This window comes from Elgaria multicarinata, chromosome 10 (assembly GCF_023053635.1).
Source record: "Elgaria multicarinata webbii isolate HBS135686 ecotype San Diego chromosome 10, rElgMul1.1.pri, whole genome shotgun sequence".
NCBI lineage: Eukaryota > Metazoa > Chordata > Lepidosauria > Squamata > Anguidae > Elgaria > Elgaria multicarinata.
Window position 1 is genome coordinate 3,759,844 of NC_086180.1, and position 23,506 is coordinate 3,783,349.

Here is a 23,506-nt window from a genome sequence, read left to right on the forward strand (position 1 = left end):
GACTTTAGCTATGCCAATTTTGAAACAGATCTGTCTATCCATTGAGTTTTAGGATTTTTTAAAGTTTTAGGTTTTAAAATTATTTTTTAAAAATGACATTTTTAAAAGATAAAGAGCTGAAAGTTGGCACCATGATAGCTCTTAAGGAGAGATTTAGCCATGCCAGGTTTGAATCAGATCTGTTCATCCATAGTTTTTAAAGGATTTTTTACTTTGTTCCCACCTAGAGGGGTTCTCCCTTGATTTCTATCAGGAAATATGATTGCAGTGAAGGGAAACTGTGTCCTTCTCCCCCTGACACTCTATGGCTTTTGCCTCATAGCATCTTGAAAAGATGGTGGGGTATGTATCTCTTTGAAGAGTACACAGGGATACACTGCACACCTACAAAGGCCCTTGCAATGTACCTGGCCAGCGTTCCATATGGTCCGTTGCTACTTGTTCGTTATACAGATTCCTCAGGAGGCAGACAAGATGACTTGGTATCCCCATACCACCAAGAACTTGCCACAGTTTGTCATGATCCACACAGTCAAAGGCTTTAGAAGAGTCAATAAAACAGAAATAGATGTTTTCCTGGAACTCCCTGGCTTTCTCCATTATCCAGCGGATATTGGCAATTTGGTCTCTAGTTCCTCTGTCTTTTCTAAACCCAGCTTGTACATCTGGCAATTCTTGCTCCATGAATTGCTGGAGTCTACCTTGCAGGATCTTGAGCATTACCTTGCTGGCATGTGAAATAAGTGCCACTGTCCGATAGTTGGAACATTCTTTAGTGTTTCCCTTTTTTGGTATGGGGATATAAGTTGATTTTTTCCAGTCTGACAGCCATTCTTGTGTTTTCCAAATTTGCTGGCATATGGCATGCATCACCTTGACAGCATCATCTTGCAATATTTTAAACAGTACAGCTGGGATACCGTCGTCTCCTGCTGCCTTGTTATTAGCAATGCTTCTTAAGGCCCATTTGACCTCACTCTTCAGGATGTCTGGCTCTAACTCACTGACCACACCGTCTGAGCTATCCCCGATATTATTATCCTTCCTATACAGATCTTCCGTATATTCTTGCCACCTTTTCTTGATCTCTTCTGTTTCTGTTAGGTCCTTGCCATCTTTGTTTTTGATCATACCCATTTTTGCCTGGAATTTACCTCCGATGTTTCTAATTTTCTGGAAGAGGTCTCTTGTCCTTCCTATCATATTGTCTTCTTCCACTTCTGCACATTGCTTGTTTAAAAATAATTCCTTATCTCTTCTGGCTAACCTCTGGAATTTTGCATTTAATTGGGCATATCTCCACCTATCACTGTTGCCTTTTGCTTTCCTTCTTTCTTGGGTTACTTCCAGTGTCTCAGCAGACAGCCATCTTGCCTTCTTGGTTTTCTTTTTCTTTGGGACGTTTTTTGTTGCCACCTCTTGGACAATGTTGCGAACTTCTGTCCATAGTTCTTCCGGGACCCTATCTACTAACTCTAGTCCCTTAAATCTATTCTTCACTTCCACTGCATATTCATTAGGAATATTAGTGAGCTCATATCTAACTGATCTGTGGGTCTTCCCTATTCTCTTTAGTTTGATTATAAATTGTGCAATAAGAAGTTCGTGATCTGAATTACAGTCAGCTCCAGGTCTTGTTTTTACTGTCTGTATAGATGTCCGCCACCTTTGGCTGCAAAGGATGTAGTCAATCTGATTTCGGTGTCGGCCATCTGGTGAAGTCCATGTATAAAGCCGTCTTTTAGGTTGTTGGAAGAGAGTGTTTGTTACGCACAGTGAGTTGTCCTGGCAGAATTCTATCAGCCTATGTCCCGCTTCATTTTGTTCTCCTAGACCATGCTTACCTGTAATTCCAGATGTCATTTGACTACCTACCTTGGCGTTCCAGTCTCCTGTAACGAAAATAACATCTCTTTTTGGTGTATTATCCAGTAGGTGCTGCAGATCCTCATAGAACTGATCTACTTCTACTTCTTCAGCATCTGTGGTTGGGGCATATATTTGGATCACTGTGATGTTAAATGGCTTACCCTGAATTCGAATTGAGATCATTCTATCATTTTTTGGATTGTATCCAAGCACTGCTTTAGCCACTTTATTATTAGTTATGAAGGCTAATCCATTTCTTCTGTGATCCTCTTGTCCACAGTAGTAGATCTGGTGGTGATCTGATGTGAAGTGGCCCATTCCAGTCCATTTTTGTGAACCGCCCAGAGAGCTCTGGCTATTGGGCGGTATAGAAATGTAATAAATAAATAAATAAATAAATAAATAAATAAATTTCAGTTCACTGACATCCAATATATCTATATTTAATCTTGACATCTCACCAATAACCACATCCAATTTGCCCTGGCTCATAGATCTTACATTCCAGGTTCCTATGGTGTGTTGATCTTTAGAACATCGGATTCGTCGTTCACCACCAGCACCATCGGCCGCTAGACATCCTTTTGGCTTTGAGCTAGCTGCGTCATCACATCTGGGGCTAGTTGAACTTATCCTCTGGGGCTAGTTGAACTTATCAAATGGGTTATTTGATAATTATCACCTTTTATTGGTGTTTGGAGTAGTTGTGTGCCTTTCTGGCACTTTATATAGTGTGTTTTAATTGAGACTCTGGCCTTAGCTAGACCGACCTCTTAGGCCACAGCTAGACCTAAGGTTTATCCTGGGATCATCCAGGGTTCGCCCCTGCCTGAGCACTGGATCCTCTGTGTGTCACCTAGATGAACAGGTTTGACCCCTGGATGATCCAGTGATAAACCTTAGGTCTAGCTATGGCCTTAGTCCACGACGGAGGGGTGAAGATCAGGTGGGAGGAGAGTGGTAGAATTTTTAGAAATGGCAGATGAACTCTTTCTCTCCCCCCCCACCCCTCCAGGGCTATTCCAAAGCAACCCACTTTCTGAGAGTTTTTATTCCAGTTAAGTTCCATGAAACAAGAAATAAGTTCTGCTGCAGTGAAATGTACCTGGACGGGGCGGGAAGAAGTTTTTCCCTGGACATAGTAACTCATTGCTTACCAGTTGCACTTGCTAGCATTGGTTCCTTTTTGACTATAAACATCCTGATCTTATCAACTGCTCTCTGCATTGCGGTTGTTTTTTGGTATGCTTCAATATCTAAAAGACAAGTGTGTGTGTGTGAATCAGTGGCATTCTGCTAGACTCATATGATGCCAGGAGTGGGGCGGGGAGGCGTATCTCTATTCCCACCCCCACCAAAGAAGTGCTGGACATGCTTTTGAATCAAGGTTTTGCATGCCTTATTCATGGGGCCTCTTTTAAATGCCATGGCTCACCCCCAGTGCATTAGTCTTATTTATTTAGGGCCCTTCACATCCAGGTGTGGAACTACACATAGACACTTTCTGAGATGATTCCATTTAAAACTGGATTCTCATCACTTCAGATGTGCTCCCGTTAGCATAGGTGCCTCCATTTTCTAAAGGAAGCTGTGAAGTAGCCATTATACAGCAGGCGGAATGTCATGTACCCGAGGGCATTTTCAAGGGTGTCTTCTTGTATCTGTCTTATCTAACGAAAACAATGGCCTCAGCTCCAGGCAAAAGTTAGCTTACTGGAACTTACTGTGAGCAAAGGAATTGTTTGGCAAAGATTAGCTATAACGTTCTGATTGGTTAATGCTGCTACTGAGCACTGCCCCTTTCAGGCTTCAAATGTTGTGCTGAATTTTCTGTTCTCTGTCTGACTGCTCGCCTTCAAGAGACCAGACCTTGATTACTAATCAATAAAGTGCTTTTGAACCCTCTGTCGCTGGAAGTATGGAGTCGTGCTTAGGGGCTGTTTGGATTTCGTCCCTGCGTGAAGAACATTGATCTAGCACCCCTCCCATGGGACACTTTGCAGGTTAATGTAGTATATACCTGGGGGGAGATCCCACTGTTGCTGGGCAAATGTCGGCAGGGGAAGCCACACTATTTTGTGCATATGTGGGCAGAGTCCTGCGACTGAATGGCATTTCATCAGCAAGTATCCAGCGATGGAGAGAATTGGGAAGGCAAGGGGAGAAGGACCAAGTACAATTGGAAACAAAAGGATTTACTTCCAAGTAGACCTGCTTATCTGGCATTTTCAGCTCATTCCTCTGACCAGAGCCATGTATGAGATGTATACGTTGTTCACACATCCCCAAGTACAATGCAGGGAATGAGCAGAAGGGTTTGTCTTTGTTGGTTTGCTGTTTTAAAGTTACCCCTTAAGCAATTTCTCAGCCCTCTCTCCCAACTCCAGTGCAATTGAAGACAATGTGATTTACTTCTGAGTAGAGGAGAACAGACTGAACAAGGAAGGGCTTAACGTCTCTCCTCAGAAGGGTCCAGCCTTCATTGGATTCAATTTCCCTCCTTCCAGTTCCACTCTACCAGCTAGCACTGAATTGCAAGTGTAGGACACACTGAGTCCCCAAATGCCATACATTTGGGGATTCAGTAAATTGTGCTAATGTTAGAAGCCAAGATGGGGGAAAATATGGCCTCCAAACTTGGGTGGAAGATCCTGTTTGTCCTATCTGAATTGTGGCTGCACAGGCATCATGGGCAACAATTGGATAATGTCAGTGACTTCCCAACTGACCAGGGATTCAACACCTCCCTTCCAATGATAGTGGGTGAAGGGCACTCCCGGTAGCTGCTATCACCTGAGCAGAAAGGCGCAACGCAGGGCCCCAAACCACTCCTAGACCTGTATGTTCCAGCCCAAACAGAGTCACTGCGCCCCCTTCATCTAAAGTGAGCTATAAGATCATGCTGGATCAGACCGAGGGTCCATCTAGTCCAGCACTCTCTTCACACAGCGGCCAACCAGCTGGCAACCAGGAACCTCCCATCCATATTCCCCAGCAACTGGTGGGTATACAGGCTTACTGCCTCTGATACTGGAGGCAGCACATAGCTATCAGGACTAGTAGCCATTAATAGCCTTCTCCTCCAGGAATTTACCCATCTCCCAAAGCCATCCAAATTGGTGGCCGTCACTACATCTTCTGGTAGTCAATTTCGTAGTGTAACTTTGTGCTGTGTGAAGAACTCTTTCCTTTTGTCTGTCCTGGACCTCCCACCAATGGGCTTCGTGGGGTGACCCCAGGTTCTAGCATTAGGAGACAGGGAGAAAAACCCACAGAGAGATCAAAGTGCGTCTGACACTTCAAGAGAGCAAAGCTCTTGCAGTCCAGAGCTTGGCACAGGCAGGATGATCATGCTCTTATTCATTTCCCCCCATTCTTCACATCGAGGTAAAGCCAGCCAGGATAATTTTGTGTCCTTATCTTTGCTAGATGAGTTGAACTTACACAATGAAAAGGCCACATATATAGCGACCAACATCAATATGCATATGATTATTGCAATAGCCAGTGCAGCGCCAGTTCGCGTGAAATCTTTTATCTGCTGGAGAAATGAAAGTCCTTGAGGGACAGAAAGAAAGAAAAAGCTGTTTAAGTCTTTGGGAGCTGTCATCACACTCATAAATGTCCATCTACAGAAATATACTTCACAAGAATGAGCAGGTCTATCAACCATGAGGGATTACCTGACTTAAAACAACACCATTAAATAAACAGCTGAGATATGCAAAATATCAGAGAACACATGTTAGCCTTCTGTGAGTAAACTAAAAAGTTAAGACTCAAATTTATTCCTACTGACTGTTTTCTGTTCTTTAACCAATTCCTGGTCTGTAAGAGGGCTTCTCCTCTTATTCCATGACTGCTAAGTTGGCTCAGGGCTTTTCTTGGGCTTACAGGAGTTGCTGAGCACAGATCGGGTAGCAGCCGGTCCCCCTCCCCCCAACCCCAATCATAGTTCTACACTCTTCCTGTCTTTCCATCAGCATCTTCTTACTGTGCATTCCTCATCTATGCCGTGAACAACTTAAGCAAGCGCACTATACAGACCCAGCTCTTGGGGCGATAGTTCTTCTAGTTTCGGTTCAGGTTTAGAGGCCATTTTTGATCCAGAGATGATTTCCTTTCTCACATATTGTTGCCCTGTAAGATCACAACATATATTTGCAACAAACACCACAATCAATATAAAGCCATAATCAATAATACTTAGCCTACATAAAATGAGATATGTACATAGTGAAATACTTTCTAAATATTATTTTTAAAAAAATTCCCAGAGGTTGGTTGTAGGACAATTTGATTATTTATTTATTTTATTTATTTATTTATTTATTTATTTATTACGTTTTTATACTGCCCAATAGCCGAAGCTCTCTGGGCGGTTCACAAAAATTAAAACCATAATAAAACAACCAACGGGTTAAAAGCACAAATACAAAATACAGTATAAAAAGCACAACCAGGATAAAAACCACACAGCAAAATTGATATAAAATTAAAATACAGAGTTAAAACAGTAAAATTTAAATTTAAGTTAAAATTAAGTGTTAAAATACTGAGAGAATAAAAAGGTCTTCAGCTGGCGACGAAAGCAGTACAGTGTAGGCGCCAGGTGGACCTCTCTGGGGAGCTCGTTCCACAGCCAGGGTGCCACAGTGGAGAAGGCCCTCCTCCTAGTAGCCACCTGCCTCACTTCCTTTGGCAGGGGCTCACGGAGAAGGACCCCTGAGGATGATCTTAAGGTCCGGGCAGGTACATATGGGAGGAGGCGTTCCTTCAAACAACCTGTCCCCAAACCGTTTAGGACTTTAAATGTCAATACCAGCACTTTGAATTGGGCCTGGACCTGGACTGGCAGCCAATGAAGTTGTAAAAGGACTGGCGTAATGTGATCTCGCTGATTATTATGAATGGAGAAAGTTCAGTTTGAGATGGGTGTTGTTTGTTTATTCATTCCATTCCATCTCTGTACAGCCAAATAGCCAAAGCTCTCCGGAAAGTTCACAACAAGTTGCAAACAACAACAACAATCCACAACAGTATGCAACGTTAGATGATACTACATTATAATAAAACATAGTCTAAAATGTTTTAAAGTACAAAACATGAAATAAATTAAACAGCTTAAAACAACTTCAATAAACAATTTCAATAATACACCTGTTCAAAACAGCTGATATAAGCATCCTGTTAAATGCCTGGAAGTAGCAGGCATATTTAACCTGGCCCTGAAAAGATGATACTATTGGCCCCAGGCAGGCCTCCATGTGGAGCTTATTCTCATTCCATAATATAAAATACAATATAAAAGATCAACCAGATAAAAACAGCAGCAATGTAAAATTACAAATTTAAAACACCAAGTTAAAATTTATTTATAGACTGTTAAAATGCTGGGAGAATAAAAAGGTCTTCACCTGGCGTCTAAAAGCATATAATGTAGGTGCCAAGCGAACCTCCTTAGGGAGCTCATTCCACAGCCGGGGAGCCACTGCAGAGAAGGCCCTCCTCCTGGTAGCCACCTGCCTCACTTCCTTTGGATACTAGACGATGAATTAGTGAACCCAGAGTATCCTTGTCCAGATAGGGGCATAGCTGGGCCACCAAGCAAAGCTGGTAGAAGGTACTCCATGCCCACAGAGGTCACTTGAGCCTCAAGTGATAGAGATGACTCCAGGAGATCCCCCAAGCTACGTACCTGATCCTTCAAGGGGAGTGCAACCCCATCCACAACAGACGGAGCACTCTCCATCTGGTTAGAAGAACCACCCACTAACAGCATCTCAGTGTGTCCGGATGAGCTTCAGTTGATTGGACTGAAGTCCATTGTCATAGCCAGGCACTGATTTAGCTCATCCCCTGCTTCACCGGATGAGGATGGAAAGGAGCTGTGTATCATCAGTGTCCTGATGATAGTGCACTCCAAACCTCCACATGGCCCCACTCAGCAGTTTCGTGTAGTTGATAAATAGCATGGGGAACCTCATGCAGGAGAATCCATGGGGCCGAGCAAAATTCCCCAAATACACCTTCTGGAGCCAGAAGGAGGAAACATCGGGGCCTGCTCCAGTTGGAGTCTCCCCACCCCCACAGGGAAAACTGTCATCTTGGCCCTGTGGGGAAGAAGAAAGAGCAAGGAGACAGGAGCAGGCAGAGGAAACGTTGGGCCTGCTCCAGTTGGACTCCCCTCCTTCGGGAGCAGAACAATCCCATCAGCCCTGTTGCCGGTCCACTTACTTTCTCTCTCTCTCTTTTCCCTTTTCCCTCCTGAACTCCTTTTCCTTGTGTGTCATGTCTTTATTAGACTGTAAACCTGAGGGCAGGGACTGTCTTTTTGCTTACTGATTGTAAGCCACTCTGGATGCAAGAGCCAGAGTAACGCCATTAGCTCTAAGCGAGGAAGACACGTAGCAGGGAAGACACATACATAGAATTGTGAAGGACTGGGAAAGTTATAAAATGTATTAGGTCCTAGAATACAGTTGTTCCCGAAGTAATTTGTGTTTTCTTGCAGGTAATAAACCTTGTTTTCCTGTTAGGCAGTAAACCATAGTGGTGATAGATAGAGGAAAGATTAACTTGATATGTTTATGGGAGGAATCTGGCCAGCTTGTTTATGGTGCAAACCGGCGCCAGGACCCAGCTTTTGGTATGCGGGAAAGTGGGAGTTAAACTTACCGAGGTCAGGCTGAGGCTTTACACCTGGAGGTTATCTCCTGCCTGGGCTAATTGGGCTTTGTGTGGGAAGAAAGGACCTACTCCCTCATTAGGAGACAAACAGATAAAAGCTGATGGGATTAAGCTGGGGGTTCGTCTTTAGCCCCGAGGCTATGGATGTCTACGGTTGCCCGGTTAGGGAACTGAGAGAGCGTTAGGAAGCCGCACTTTGGCTGTGAGCTGGTTTCTCTAAAGGCAAGTTGGTCGGTTTGACCAGGGAAGGGAAATTTAGTGGACTGACTGTCGGTTCTTGTATGAATGGATTTATGGGTGGTTCTGCCTGACTTGTATTTGTTGTATCCATTCCCTAACCCTATTCCCTCTTATGTTTTGTTTTATGTACCTGTCTATAGCTGTTACCGACCAAGTGCCTATTTGGTAGCTGTCTTTTTACAATAAACCTTTTATCTTGGTTACTTCGGGTGTTGGTGTGTTTTATTCCAAGGAAGTACTGGTTCTTTGGGCGGGAGCAATTGGGGGAAAAGACCCTGGGGAAGGACTGATTAACTCAGACTTCCATTACATGGTGGCAAGCTGTGGGATAAAGAGCCAGTATTTTTTGGAATAAAAAGTGGTGTGTGTGGGGGAATAGGAAACTTTGGAAAACCAGACGCAGTTAAAGTTGGCTAAAAAGCAGGCTGCCATGAGTGAGCCTGGGAATGCAGGGAGGCTTGTTCCGGCTGCAAGTTTAAGCGCACCAGAAGGTTTGCTGGTGACGCTGGTGGACACGGCAGGGAGCCCGCCGTCGTCGGTGCCGCCGTCCGAGGCCGGGGAAGAGGCTGGTGCGGCGGGGCAAGGGTTGAGGCGAGCGGAGGCTGCCGACCTGAATATGGAGCAGAGCCTCTTGGACACGGATAGCGGAAGCGACCTGGAGGAGTCGCGGAGGGCCGCGGAATATCGCCGCCGGGAACGGAGGAGACAACGACGGCAGGAGGAGTTCCAGCACCAACAAATGGTGGCTATGCAGTTGCAAATGAGGGCATTGCAGCTCCAGTTGGAGGAAAGTGAGAGGAGCCGGGGGGCCATGGCGGTTAATCGAAAGCTGTTCCCCACTTTTCGATCTGGGCAAGATATGTTTTCGTTCTTCTCCTTGTTCGAGACGGCGTGTGATGATCAGAGGGTGCCGCTGACGCAGCGGATGGCGGTGCTGCGGGCCCAAGTGAGTGGGGAACTGGCGGACGTGTTGGGCACCATCCCGAAGCAGGATGCTCAGGACTATGAGAAGTTTAAGGAAACTGTCCGCCAACGTTTTGCCCTCTCGGCAGAGAGCTGCCGCCAGAAATATCGAGCTATTAGATTGGAGCCGAAAGAGACTTGTGTGTCGCTGGCGGATCGGATTACAAGAGCGATGGAACAATGGGCGGCGGCTGCGAAGTTTGTTCCTCTCGCTCCTATGGCGGAGGTACTGAACATGGAACAATTTTATGCCGCCCTCCCAGAGGATCTGGCTGCGCTGGTGAGTGACCATCGTCCCACTACTTTACGGGATGCTGCCCTGCTAGCGGATCAGATGGGGGTGTACCGGCGAAAGGAGGCGGGTCGGGCCAGTCTGCCCAAGCGAGGGGGAAGCGGAGCCGTGCCAGCGGCGCCAGCGGCGAGTGGAGGGAAGAGTGGAGCTGCTAGTCCGGGTTGGCCGTCCCGGGGCGAGCGGCGAGAAAGGGTGGATCCCTCGCGAGCGACATCTACTCCTATCACGTCGGGGTGCTTCTACTGTAAAGAAGAAGGTCACCTGAAGAAGGACTGCCCCAAGCTAGCAGCCAGGAAGCTTAGAGAAAACCTGGCTGCGTCTAAAATGGGCAGAGTTTATGCTTCCCCAGACGAGGGAGGAAACGACGGATCCGATTGGGAAGCCGAGCAAGGGAGGGAGGCGGCTGGACCTCCCCACCCGAGGATGGGGCGACCCGGTTCAGATGCGGCGACAATGGCCTTGATCCAGCCCGGGCAAGGGAATGAAGCAGCGAGGGCTCTGGTCCAGCCCGGACAAATAGAGTGGAGTCAGTTACACTTCTGTAGGTCCATTAAAATTAATGGGACTACGCGGAGGGGTTGGCGTGATACTGGCGCATCCCTGTCTGCTATTGACCAAAAATATGTTCGACCGGATCAGATGCTCTCGGGGCAGAAGTACACCGTCATTCCCTATAGTTCCCCCCCAGTTGCTCTACCTCTAGCTAAAATTCCTGTGGAGTACGAAGGGTGGAAAGGGGAGATGACTTTTTTAGTGCACAGGAATTCCCCGTGGCCTGTTCTAGTAGGGAACGATTTGGCTTATTTGGCGGCTGAGGTGGGGGTAGCAACCTGGAGCCAGATGCAACCCCAGCCTTTGGAGCAGAAAGGACAGGAAACCCCTGAGAGCCCAGAGATCCAGCAGGCGCAGGAGGAGGAAGGGGCAGGATTGATTAGTGTGGCAGATATGGACATAGCTGCCTCTTTCTCCAACAAACCCGAGTCCCTCCGACAGCCAACGACAGACACGAAGTGTCAAGAGAAGGCTGGACAGAGAATGTGCCCGGCTCTTTTGTCGGAAAGAGAGCCTGGATTTGTTTTTCAGCTGTTGCAAGAGATGGGGGACTTGGGCGGTGTGGAGCATGGTTTTTCTGTCCCTTACCATCACCAAACTAATGGGTTGGTGGAGAGGATCAATCAGACTTTGGGAAAGATGGTGAGGGCGTCTGCTGTAGAACATCTTACGGATTGGGATCAAGGACTCCTGATGCTAATTTTGGCATACAACAATGCGATCCCGGGGAGTGTTGGGTTTGTCCCGAATGAGTTAATGTTCGGGAGGCGGGTACGGAGCCCTCTTACCCTCCTACGGGAGGAATGGGAGGGGAAGGTGGAAGGCAGCCCTTGGTTGGTGGTGGGGTTTCTGCCACAGCTTCAGAGCCTACTACAAACTATTCGGGAGGTGGCACAGAAGAACTTGGAGGGTGCCCAACAGAACCAGAAAGTGTGGTGTGATCGGGCCGCCCGAACCCGTATCTTCCAGCCCGGTGACCAGGTGTTAGTTCTCAAACCCGTGAAACCAGACAAACTGTCGGTGAAATGGGAAGGCCCTCTAGTGGTCAAACCGTGGTTGGGAGATGTGAATTATTTGTTGACTCGCCCGAGAACAACTCGACAGCTTACGGTGTTTCATGTAAATATGTTAAAGTTGTATGTTGACCGACAAGATTTTGTATTTGGCTTAAAGGGGGAGGTGGAGGGACCTGGGGATTTGTTGGGAGAATATCCGAGGCCTGAAGAAGTGGAATGTGTGGTCTTATCCCCCTCTCTTTCAGCTGTACAGCAAACGGGGCTGAGGCAGGCGTTGGGGGAATTTCAGGTTTTGTTTTCAAACCGCCCAGGGCGGACTCCTTTGGCCAAGCATTTGATTTATACGGGGGACCATCCCCCCATCCGGTCCCTGCCCTATCGGGCGGTAGGACAGCATGCTCTCGACCTTGAAAAGGAGCTGCAGGAGATAGATTACAGAAAGATCAATCAGCTAACACAGTTGGATCCCTATCCTTTGACCATAAAAGCGTCAAAATGCCAGTTTGGTTTAAGAAAGGTAATGTACTTGAGGCACCAAGTGAGGGGAAGGAACATCAAACCCTTAGAGGCTAAGATTCAATCGATTCGGGATTGGTCCATTTCCCGGACTAAAAAACAAGTTCAGTCCCTTTTGAGGCTTGTGGGGTACTACTGTAAGTTTGTGCCCCATTTTAGTGCTGTAGCTACCCCTCTTACTGATTTGTGTCAGAAACGAAGACCAGTACAGGTACAGTGGACTCCTGCTTGGCAGCAGGCTTTTGATCTGTTAAAAGAGAAGTTGATGTCTGCGCCTATTTTGCTGGCCCCTGATTTCCATAAGGTGTCTGTGTTGCAGACTGATGCATCAGACACCGGGATTGGGGCTGTGCTGCTGCAGGAGGGGTTAGATCAGCAGCTGCACCCTGCGGTGTATTTGGGACAAAGCTGTTATCTAAGGAAAGGGGATTGTCTACGATTGAGAAAGAGAGTCTGGTTAAGTGAACTTTCCTTTTTTTTTTTAAGATAGAGATCTTGAGGGATTAACCCTCAAGTCTCATCTTTCAAAGGAGGGCGTGTGAAGGACTGGGAAAGTTATAAAATGTATTAGGTCCTAGAATACAGTTGTTCCTGAAGTAATTTGTGTTTTCTTGCAGGTAATAAACCTTGTTTTCCTGTTAGGCAGTAAACCATAGTGGTGATAGATAGAGGAAAGATTAACTTGATATGTTTATGGGAGGAATCTGGCCAGCTTGTTTATGGTGCAAACCGGCGCCAGGACCCAGCTTTTGGTATGCGGGAAAGTGGGAGTTAAACTTACCGAGGTCAGGCTGAGGCTTTACACCTGGAGGTTATCTCCTGCCTGGGCTAATTGGGCTTTGTGTGGGAAGAAAGGAACTACTCCCTCATTAGGAGACAAACAGATAAAAGCTGATGGGATTAAGCTGGGGGTTCGTCTTTAGCCCCGAGGCTATGGATGTCTACGGTTGCCCGGTTAGGGAACTGGGAGAGCGTTAGGAAGCCGCACTTTGGCTGTGAGCTGGTTTCTCTAAAGGCAAGTTGGTCGGTTTGACCAGGGAAGGGAAATTTAGTGGACTGACTGTCGGTTCTTGTATGAATGGATTTATGGGTGGTTCTGCCTGACTTGTATTTGTTGTATCCATTCCCTAACCCTATTCCCTCTTATGTTTTGTTTTATGTACCTGTCTATAGCTGTTACCGACCAAGTGCCTATTTGGTAGCTGTCTTTTTACAATAAACCTTTTATCTTGGTTACTTCGGGTGTTGGTGTGTTTTATTCCAAGGAAGTACTGGTTCTTTGGGCGGGAGCAATTGGGGGAAAAGACCCTGGGGAAGGACTGATTAACTCAGACTTCCATTACAAGAATAGAGCTATTTTTCTTCAGAGGAAGGACAAGTCAGCAGCATAGACTAGAAACAAGGCATGTAGAGAAAAAGAAACATGTTGAGCTAGATAACAGAGGGACAGGCGCAGTGTAAAGGGAGAAAATACTGACCACCAGAGTTTTGTTTACTCCGAGGTATAAAAGATGACCGCACCCTGCACCTATTGTGTGGTCTGCTACATGCTTCTGCATCCTGTCTTGCAAGCAGCTGAATAAATCTATGTTTTGCCTCCACTTTTCCCTGCTGGCTGATTCCTTGGGGCTTCAATCGGCTTTGCCCACAGGAGAAAGAACATGTTTTCTAACATGGAGAGCCTTTTTTGGCTGAGGAGCGGGGTATAAATATGATAAATAAATAATAAATATGAATGAGCAAAACCACTCCTATGTACACACACACACACACACACAAACACACACACACACACACCAATCCCATGTCAGACAGTCTCCAAAGAAGGGTACCCTTGTCATTGGTATCAAAAGCTGTCAGTAGATCCAGCAGTACCAAGAGGTTCACATGCCTGTAGAACATTTGGAGGTTATTTAAAACCACCACAACAGAGGCACAACTGGAATGCATGCCTACGAATTAGCAAATTAGGAAAGTTATTATTAGGTCCATGAGGATGCCTGGTAGAGTTAGAAAAAAGAGTCAAGGAAGCCATTACGATATCTCACCCCATGGGAGTGAGAGGTTGATGGCTGATATTACCAGCACACTGCCACTTCTTGAAGAATTTCCTTCCATTACTCCTGTGCCCTCAAGAATAGCAGGTAAGTTGGCTGTGATGCTAAGAAACCTCTCAGCCTTGCAAATAAACACATGGCAATGGAATTTGTCCAAATCATGGGTACATAGCAACATATTTAAATCTTTTTTGAAATAACGGTAAGAATTTTATATCATTCTGCGCAAAGTCAAACAAGCCAGGGAAAGTATCAAAGCAAAACAGGCAAAACATTACCCTCTCATTCACGGTAGGTAAGATCCCTATTTGCCCCTCCCCCTCCCTTAAAGTAAAAGTCACAGACCTTGGAGTCAATTACACTCATACACACACACCATAACTTGCCTCACTTTCCTGGAATGTCCTCCTTTCTCTTCAACACCCGCTTCCAACAGTTCCCCTCCAACTGTTCAACTGCTCTCAGAATGTCACTAGCCAATCCCATTTCAGAATAGAAGCCCAATCATATTGAAGTTCTATCATCTCCATGGCCAACCAGGACAGTATGTCGCTTCCCTTCTTCTTTCCTAATACTCAAGATACAGCTTGCAATACATTTTATCCTGTAGACATGACTATAAGAGACCAGGAGACCGGGCTAGGGGATGCATGGTGTGATATTCCCAGGCCACTTCAAGGTACTGGTTCTAACCTTTCATGGCTCAGGACCACAACACTTGATGGAACACCTTTCCTGACATGAACCTAGCCATACACCACACTCAACATCCAAGGTCTTCCTCCGGGTGCCTACTCTGAGGGAGGCTCAGAAGATGGCAACAAAGGGGACGGCTTTCTCTGTGGTGGCCCCCCAATTATGGAATGATTTTCCTGACAAGGCCTGCCTGGCACCAACATTGCTATTTTTTCAGCACCGGGTCAAGATTTTTCTCTTTTCCCAGGCATTTACCAATACGTGATATGCTTAACTGATCCCAGATCTGTTTTTAGGTTCAGATGGGTTTAAGAGGGGGTAATTTGTGTATTTATTGCGGTTCTACACAGCCTTCCTGGAGACAACGAAGGTGGTTTGCAACCATTCAAAAAGCAAGAATGAGAAGCAAGTAGAAACATAGTAACTTTATTAAAAACAACCTTAAAACCACTGTACTCTTAAACTCTAAATTAAAGAAATGTGTCTTGACCTCCTTCCTGGATATTGCACTATGAATGTGGCATATAAAAGGCATGAGTCACACCAAGCAGGATATAGCGGCATGAAAGCGGACTATGCTTGGTGTCAATGGGCCCCAACCATTGTCAGTGGCAATAACGGACTCCAAAACTAATGTAGTGCTAGGAACGTGCTGTTGTCCCCAGACCAGAATGCCCAGGGTGACTTTGAGATGGAAAAGAAAATCACAGAGGCCTCCAAACAGGGGAGTGTTGTAATGATGGGTGAGCTCAATTATCCCCAGATTGACTGGAGAAAAGCATATTCCAGTCACAACAAAGAGGCTCATTATTTTGATGCCCTAAATGACTGTTCCGTAGAACACTTGGTCATGGAATTGGACAGGGGGAAGGCAACCCTGAACTTAATCCCAAATGGTGTGGCCCAGGACCTAGTATGAGATGTAAATATTGTTGAGCCCAATTAAAAGTGACCACAGTGCTATTACATTTAATATATATTTAAGTGGCTGTGACTTCAGAAGAAGAAACTTCTCCAAAATGAGGGAACTGGTGAAAGGAAGTTGAAAGGGAGAGTCAAGACGATTAAATCCCTTCAAAATGCTTGGAGGTTACTCAAAACCAACATAATAGAAGCTCAGCTAAAATGTATACCACAGGTTAGGAAAGGTAGCACCAAGTCCAAGAGCTGATTGGCGTGATTAACGAGCAGGGTCAAGGAAGCTATTAGAGAAAAGAGGGCTTCTTTCAAAAAATGGGAGTCTTGCCCAAGTGAGGAAAACAAATGGGAGCACAAGCTTCATGGAATCATAGGCCGTAGCTAGACCTAAGGTTTATCCCAGGATCATCCTGGGTTCATCCCTGCCTGAGCACTGGATGCCCTGTGTGGCACTTAGATGAATAGGTTTGACCCCAGGACAATCCTGGGATAAACCTTAGGTCTAGCTATGGCCCCATAATCATAGAATCATAGAATAGCAGAGTTGGAAGGGGTCTACAAGGCCATTGAGTCCAACCCCCTGCTCAATGCAGGAATCCACCCTAAAGCATCCCTGACAGATGGTTGTCCAGCTGCCTCTTGAAGGCCTCTAGGGTGGGAGAGCCCACAACCTCCCTAGGTAACTGATTCCATTGTCGTACTGCTCTAACAGTCTGGAAGTTTTTCCTGATGTTCAGCTGGAATCGGGCTTCCTGTCATTTGAGCCCGTTATTCTGCATTCTGGGAGGATCGAGAAGAGCTCCTGGCCCTCCTCTGTGTGACAACCTTTTAAGTATTTGAAGGCTAAACATGCCCAGTTCTTTCAGTCTCTCTTCATAGGGCTTTGTTTCCAGACCCCTGATCATCCTAGCTGCCCTCCTCTGAACACGCTCCAGCTTGTCTGCATCCTTCTTGAATTGTACAAAGGTGCACAAATTTGTACACAAAGGTGATGCAAGTACACAAAAAAATATGCAAAGGGGTTTGGAAGAGCATATCACTGATAATATAAGAGGCTAACAATAAAGAATTCTTCAAATATATCAGAAGCAGAAAACCAGCTAGGGAGGCAGTTGGATGACAATGGAGTTAAGGCAGTATTTCTTACTGCCATTGGGTTGCAAAAACAGGTGCATATCCATCAAGGGGGTGGTGTCTCTACAGGATTCCATGGTTTCACAATGCCTCTGGGGAAGGAGTTCATATAGCCCTGCAGCCCTGGGCATGGTGTCTAGAAAGTCATAGGGTGACTTAGCATCAAAACCATGCACATTGTGATGCAAGGCTGAAATTTGGTCTGATGGTATTTATTACCCTGTAGATTAAGATCAGATATGGGGCATCTCCGGAAATCACCATACGCTGCCATTTTGGAAATAGGCACCCATCTGTCAGGGATGCTTTAAGATGGATTCCTGCATTGAGAAGGGTGTTGGTCTCGATAGCCTTATAGGCCCCTTCCTGCTTCCAGTATCCCCTGTGTGGCATTTGGATGCACAGGAATGATGTTGGGACAATCCAGGGATGTAGAGCTGGTGCAGACAAGCCCTCGGGTTCTATGGAATTCAGTTTTATCAAAATTACTCTGTTATTTTCAATTGCGGGGGGAGTTAATGAAAATAATGCAAATTTTCCATAAGAGGCTGCTTTTTACTTGAGATTGATCACAAGTATAATATGATTTATTCTTATTTGTAACTTTTCTTTCTTTTTTTGTTATATCACAATGAAGACGTTTACAATGGAAAAAAGAGCCAACCATTTACAAAGTATGTCCACATCTGGCCCACAACCCAACAGAAGTGAAATGGATTGGACAAAAAGAGTATTTTGCCAAGAAGACAGTTCCAAAGAGCTGCAGTGACTTCTTAATTCCAAAAGAAAAGATAAAAGTACTTGTTACAAAACTGTTGCTGAAAAGCTAATTTCATCTGGCACCCCGGCTGTGGAATGAGCTCCCTAAGGAGGTTCGCTTGGCACCTACTTTATATGCTTTTAGACGCCAGGTGAAGACCTTTTTATTCTCCCAACATTTTAACAATCTATAAATTTTAAATAACATGGTTTTAAATTTGTAATTTTGCATTGCTGCTGTTTTTATCTGGTTGAACTTTTATATTGTATTTTATATTATGGTTTTATACTGTTGTTTTATACTTTGAATGGTTTTAATTTTTGTGAACCGCCCAGAGAGCTCCGGCTATTGGGCGGTATAGAAATGTAATAAATAAATAAATAAAATCTGATGAACTAGGAGCTCAACCACATCTGGATCTGATGAAAAGGAGAGATAGAAGAGCAAATCTTCAGAGCACATCTATCCTCATAAAAGTGTCAGCTTGCCTGCCTGTGCAATGGTGCCACAACTGTAAAAACTAGGGTTGTGCTTCACTTCGCTTCATTTCATAGAAGCAACAGCGGAGCGGCCTGATTCACCGCCGACAAAGGAAGAGACGGATTGGGTCGCGGGGGCTACGGATCGAAGTGAAGCGGTTCACCTCGAGCCAGAGCTCTGGACGCAGGTGAGTGGGAGGAGGGGGACTCACCTGGTGCCGGTGGCATCAGCGCAGTCCACGCGCTGACAGTGATGGAGCCAGGTAAGGGGGCAGGCGGGAGGGGGCTTACCTATGTCCATCATGGGCTTCAATTGAGGCCCCATCTTCAAGCCAGAAGAGGCCACAGCCTCCTCTTCCGACTTGAAGCTGGGGCCTCAATTGAAGCCCATGACGGACCGTGATGGACACATGTAATGGGGTGGGGGAAGGTTGGATAACCTGGCTCTGCTGCCACCACCATCCATGCAGCAGAGCCAGGGACAGGGGGCCTTATCTGCCTCTGTCGTGGTCTTCAACTAAGGGCCAGGAGGCCTGGCCCTCAGTTGAAGACAGCACTCGACCACGACAAACACAGGTAAGTGGGTGAGGGGGAGTTTTGCTTACCTGGCTCTGCCACCGCCACAGTGTGGCGACGGTGGCAGAGCCAGGTAAGGGCGGAGGGGGCTTACCTGTGTCCATCGCGGTCCACCGCGGGCTTCAATTGAGGCCCCAGCTTCAAGCCGGAAGAGGCCGTGGCCTCCTTTTCCAGATTCAAGCCGGGGCCTCAGTTGAAGCCTGTAATGGACCACGATGGACACAGGTAAGGGGCTGAGGGAGTATGGCTTATCGGCCCCCATTTTGGCCCCCCTGCCCCACTTACCTGCCTCCACTATCTGCCACAGAGGCAAGTAAGTATGGAAGGGGGGCAAAATCTCGATCCGCCCGTCCGGATCTTGCTCCATGGAGTGGAGCGGGGGATGGGTGGATCGACCCAAAGCAGTTTGGGCCTGATCCAGAAATTCCATATCGGGCCACGAAGCAGTTTGGGGGTCCGTGCACAGCCCTAGTAAAAACTACACACCTGAAATCTGGCACGCATACCAATGGGACCTGAGTGGTGTGCGCTTCAAGATTATTTGATTTTTAAAACACACTTCTAAAATTAATGAATGGGGAGATCAATACTATGGCCCCTGGGGTCCACAGGATAGTTCCAATTCCTTGTATCTGAGGCTGGATCTAACGCCCTGACTTCACCGACAGGAGTCTGAGCTCCCCTCCCCTTCACAACGAGTGCAGAGAGAACCATGCCGGTGCCTCTCCTAGCTTGCCCAAGAGACCTGGGAGAGGAAGGAAAGAGGGTGGTTCTGTAGGCAGGGAGGGGACTGAGAAAGTGTGGACAAATGTTACCTTCAGCCATCCCCAGACTCTGACCATTGCCCTCCGCAGGGCCCTTGCTAGTCGGGCAAAAACGTCAGTCTACCCAAAATGCAGACTGGGGGACCATGAAGGCAAAGATCACCTCCTTGCTCCTCCCACTCTGCACAGGATGCCTGTCAACCTCCAAGTTTGAAGGATGGTGGGTGTCTGGACGGGATTGCACCCTTTGATGCGTCCATATTTGAAGCCTGCATAATGACCCTAACTAGCACAGCACTTTCCAGGAACAAAGTGAGCAGCTGGAGGGTTTGAGGAGATGACCTAAGGATGGAGTTATAGTAGGCTTACCATATGCACTGGGGAATTCCAGAAACCTCCAGGGAGATCAGGCCAACCGGAGATGACCTTAGGATGGAGTTATAGTAGGCTTACCATATGCACTGGAGAATTCCAGAAACCTCCAGGGAGATCAGGCCAACCGGAGATGACCTTAGGATGGAGTTATAGTAGGCTTACCATATGCACTGGGGAATTCCAGAAACCTCCAGGGAGATCAGGCCAACCGGAGATGACCTTAGGATGGAGTTATAGTAGGCTTACCATATGCACTGGGGAATTCCAGAAACCTCCAGGGAGATCAGGCCAACCGGAGATGACCTTAGGATGGAGTTATAGTAGGCTTACCATATGCACTGGGGAATTCCAGAAACCTCCAGGGAGATCAGGCCAACCGGAGATGACCTAAGGATGGAGTTATAGTAGGCTTACCATATGCACTGGGGAATTCCAGAAACCTCCAGGGAGATCAGGCCAACCGGAGATGACCTTAGGATGGAGTTATAGTAGGCTTACCATATGCACTGGGGAATTCCAGAAACCTCCAGGGAGATCAGGCCAACCGGAGATGACCTTAGGATGGAGTTATAGTAGGCTTACCATATGCACTGGGGAATTCCAGAAACCTCCAGGGAGATCAGGCCAACCGGAGATGACCTAAGGATGGAGTTATAGTAGGCTTACCATATGCACTGGGGAATTCCAGAAACCTCCAGGGAGATCAGGCCAACCGGAGATGACCTTAGGATGGAGTTATAGTAGGCTTACCATATGCACTGGGGAATTCCAGAAACCTCCAGGGAGATCAGGCCAACCGGAGCAACCAGAGCTGCGGCCCAACTTACCGGAGAAACGGGAGCACCCAGCCCATGGTTGCCTGTATGGCCTTCTTTCCCCAGCAGTTCGGCCATCTTTCTAGTCAGAAGTCTCAAGTCTTCCGTCGAGACTTCCCAGCTGACAGCCGAGATTGTGCGTGTTGCCGGGGGTGGGGGCTGCTGCACGCGTACCCGCACTTCCGGGAACACATTCAGCAGCCCACCCAGAGACGCGTGCACCAGCCCCCGATGCCAATCGAGCTGCCTTTCTCCAGTGCTGGGGCAATCACGCCGGCCCAGGAAAAGGCCTGTATCGGCCCGGGGGGGGGGGTAGAGGACGTGTTCCATCCTCCAGCTCTCCCCCCCAGCACCAATCTAGCCCAGGATGATGAGGAGAAGAAAGTATGAGGTAAGACTGAGGTGTGTGTGAGAGCGTGTGTATGGGTGAATGGGGTGCAAGGAGTGGTTGAGGGAATGCATGTGTGCATGCGTGTGTTTGGAGTGAGTGATCCTGAGTGCGTGTGTGCACGTGTGCTGGCAGTGTGTGGGTGTATTGATGTCTGAATGGGATGCCTGGTTGTTTTACTATGAATGGATACATGTGCATGTTTGCAGTGTGTGTGTGGTGGGGGGAGGGCTGTAATTTTCTGTGTGTGAGTTGGGGGGATGGTTTGGAGGTGACATTCCTATTAAATAATGCATTTAGACCCATAGACTTTCCTCTCCAATTTCTTTGCTATAATTGGCATGACATATTTTGTAACAATGGCTGATAATTGTTCATCCTTCTTTAAAAACTTTTTAAAAAATTACACAGCAGCCATTATGGTCATCATCATCATCATCATCATCATCATCATCATCATCATCATTTTTCTCTCTTTTCTTGCTTGTGGTGGTTTTTCTAGTTGAACATGATGGGTTTTGCCAAATCATGCATGCTGGCTTTTACTGATTTAGAAATTTCCTGACTATTGAACATGTTTTAAGTATGACTGCTTCTGGATGTTGGCATGTATTTATTTTGGTAGGCCTAATTTCTGAAGGTTTTCTGTAAAAAAAAATTTAAAAAAATTGATGTGATGCTGGTGACTGATGTGACTAACGAATAATTGTAACTTTTTCCTGTTGCCATAGTTCTTTAACCTCCATAGCCAGTGGTGTATATTTTTCTTTCTTGTCCTCTTACTTTTCCGCAACATTTTTATCATTAGATATTGCTTTGTCAATGAGGTAGATGAGTTTTTTTGTTTTTTTGTTTTTTACTGTTGTTATTATTATTATTATTATTATTATTATTATTATTATTATTATTTATTTATATAGCACCATCAATGTACATGTATGTTTGGTTGAAGTTGAAACAAGCTAAGAGGTGCTAGCTTTTAGTCCATTTTGTTCCATGGTTAATGTTTGCAGGGTAAGGGTAGTTTATACTCTTTCTGAATGCTTGGTTGCTGGTTTGTTGTACTAGATTTTTCTATACTTGTCAACTGCTTCATTTGTTCAGTGGAAACAGTATTTTGAATGTGTGAGTATGGATATGAGAAAGGTGATGGGGAAAGAGTGTTAAATGTTAGGAAAGGAGAGACTATGGTCATCCATCCAGTAAAGGACTTGCTATCAGAAAAGATATTTGAGGGAAGGGGAGAGTGTGGCCACAGCTTGACCTAAGGTTTATCTTGGGATCATCCAGGGTTCGCCCCTGCCTGAGCACTGGATCCCCTATGTGTCACCTAGATGAACAGGTTTGACCCCAGGATGATCCAGGGATAAACCTTAGGTCTAGCTATGGCCTCAGTCACACAGAGTATAGCAAAAGCTTCAAAGTACAGCAAAAGCTACAAAAGTAAGAATGAGTGGAGTTAATTTCAGATACATTGAATGTTTCACTTGCTCTTTATTCCAGTGATTTTAACACTAAGATGTTATGTAGAACAGGTTTGTCTTAATTGCGTGCTGTGAAATCAGACATGTTACCAAGGCCATGCTTGGGTGGGCTGGGCATGTTGGTGGGAACGCCCCTTTGGGAGCTGGACATGTTGGTGGGCGCACCCTTTTGGGGGCTGGACATGTTGGTGGGAACGCCCCTTTGGGGGCTGGACATGTTGGTGGGCGCACCCTTTTGGGGGCTGGGCATGTTGGTGGGAACGCCCCTTTGGGAGCTGGGCATGTTGGTGGGCGCACCCTTTTGGGGGCTGGACATGTTGGTGGGAACGCCCCTTTGGGGGCTGGACATGTTGGTAGGAATGCTCCTTCGGGAGCTGGGCATGTTGGTGGAAATGTTCCTTTGGGCACGGCCATGTTGTCCTCCTTTTTGATTTCCAAAATATGGTCACCCTAGTTATAGGCTTGCAGATGAAGAAATGAAACTGAGAGGAAACAAAGGGATTGCAGAATACTCTTGTCATAGACTTCAGACACTGGATGCTGCAAAAGTGGGTAATGAGCCCAAACTGGGAGTAGAGGACCTCAGGCTTAATTCTCTGCCTTATTCCTCTCTTTCATACTTCCAGGGGAAGAAGGGGAGAGAGGATGTGATGGTAGATGGAGCAGCTATGGCCTAAAAAACCTGCGGGTAGAGACACTGTGTCCCAGTACTACAATGAAGAGAAAATAACAGCAGAAGCAACTTACCACACCGAGATGATGGGCTATCTTGCTTCTTCTCTTCTTAGTCAGATGGGTATCTCTTGGCAACCTTTATTAAGAATCATAGAATAGTTAACAGCGGTTTTACTTAGATACTTTATGCAGTGTTTTTAGACAAACGCAGCATCAGTCAGTTGCTGCTGGGTTCTTCTTATGTTCT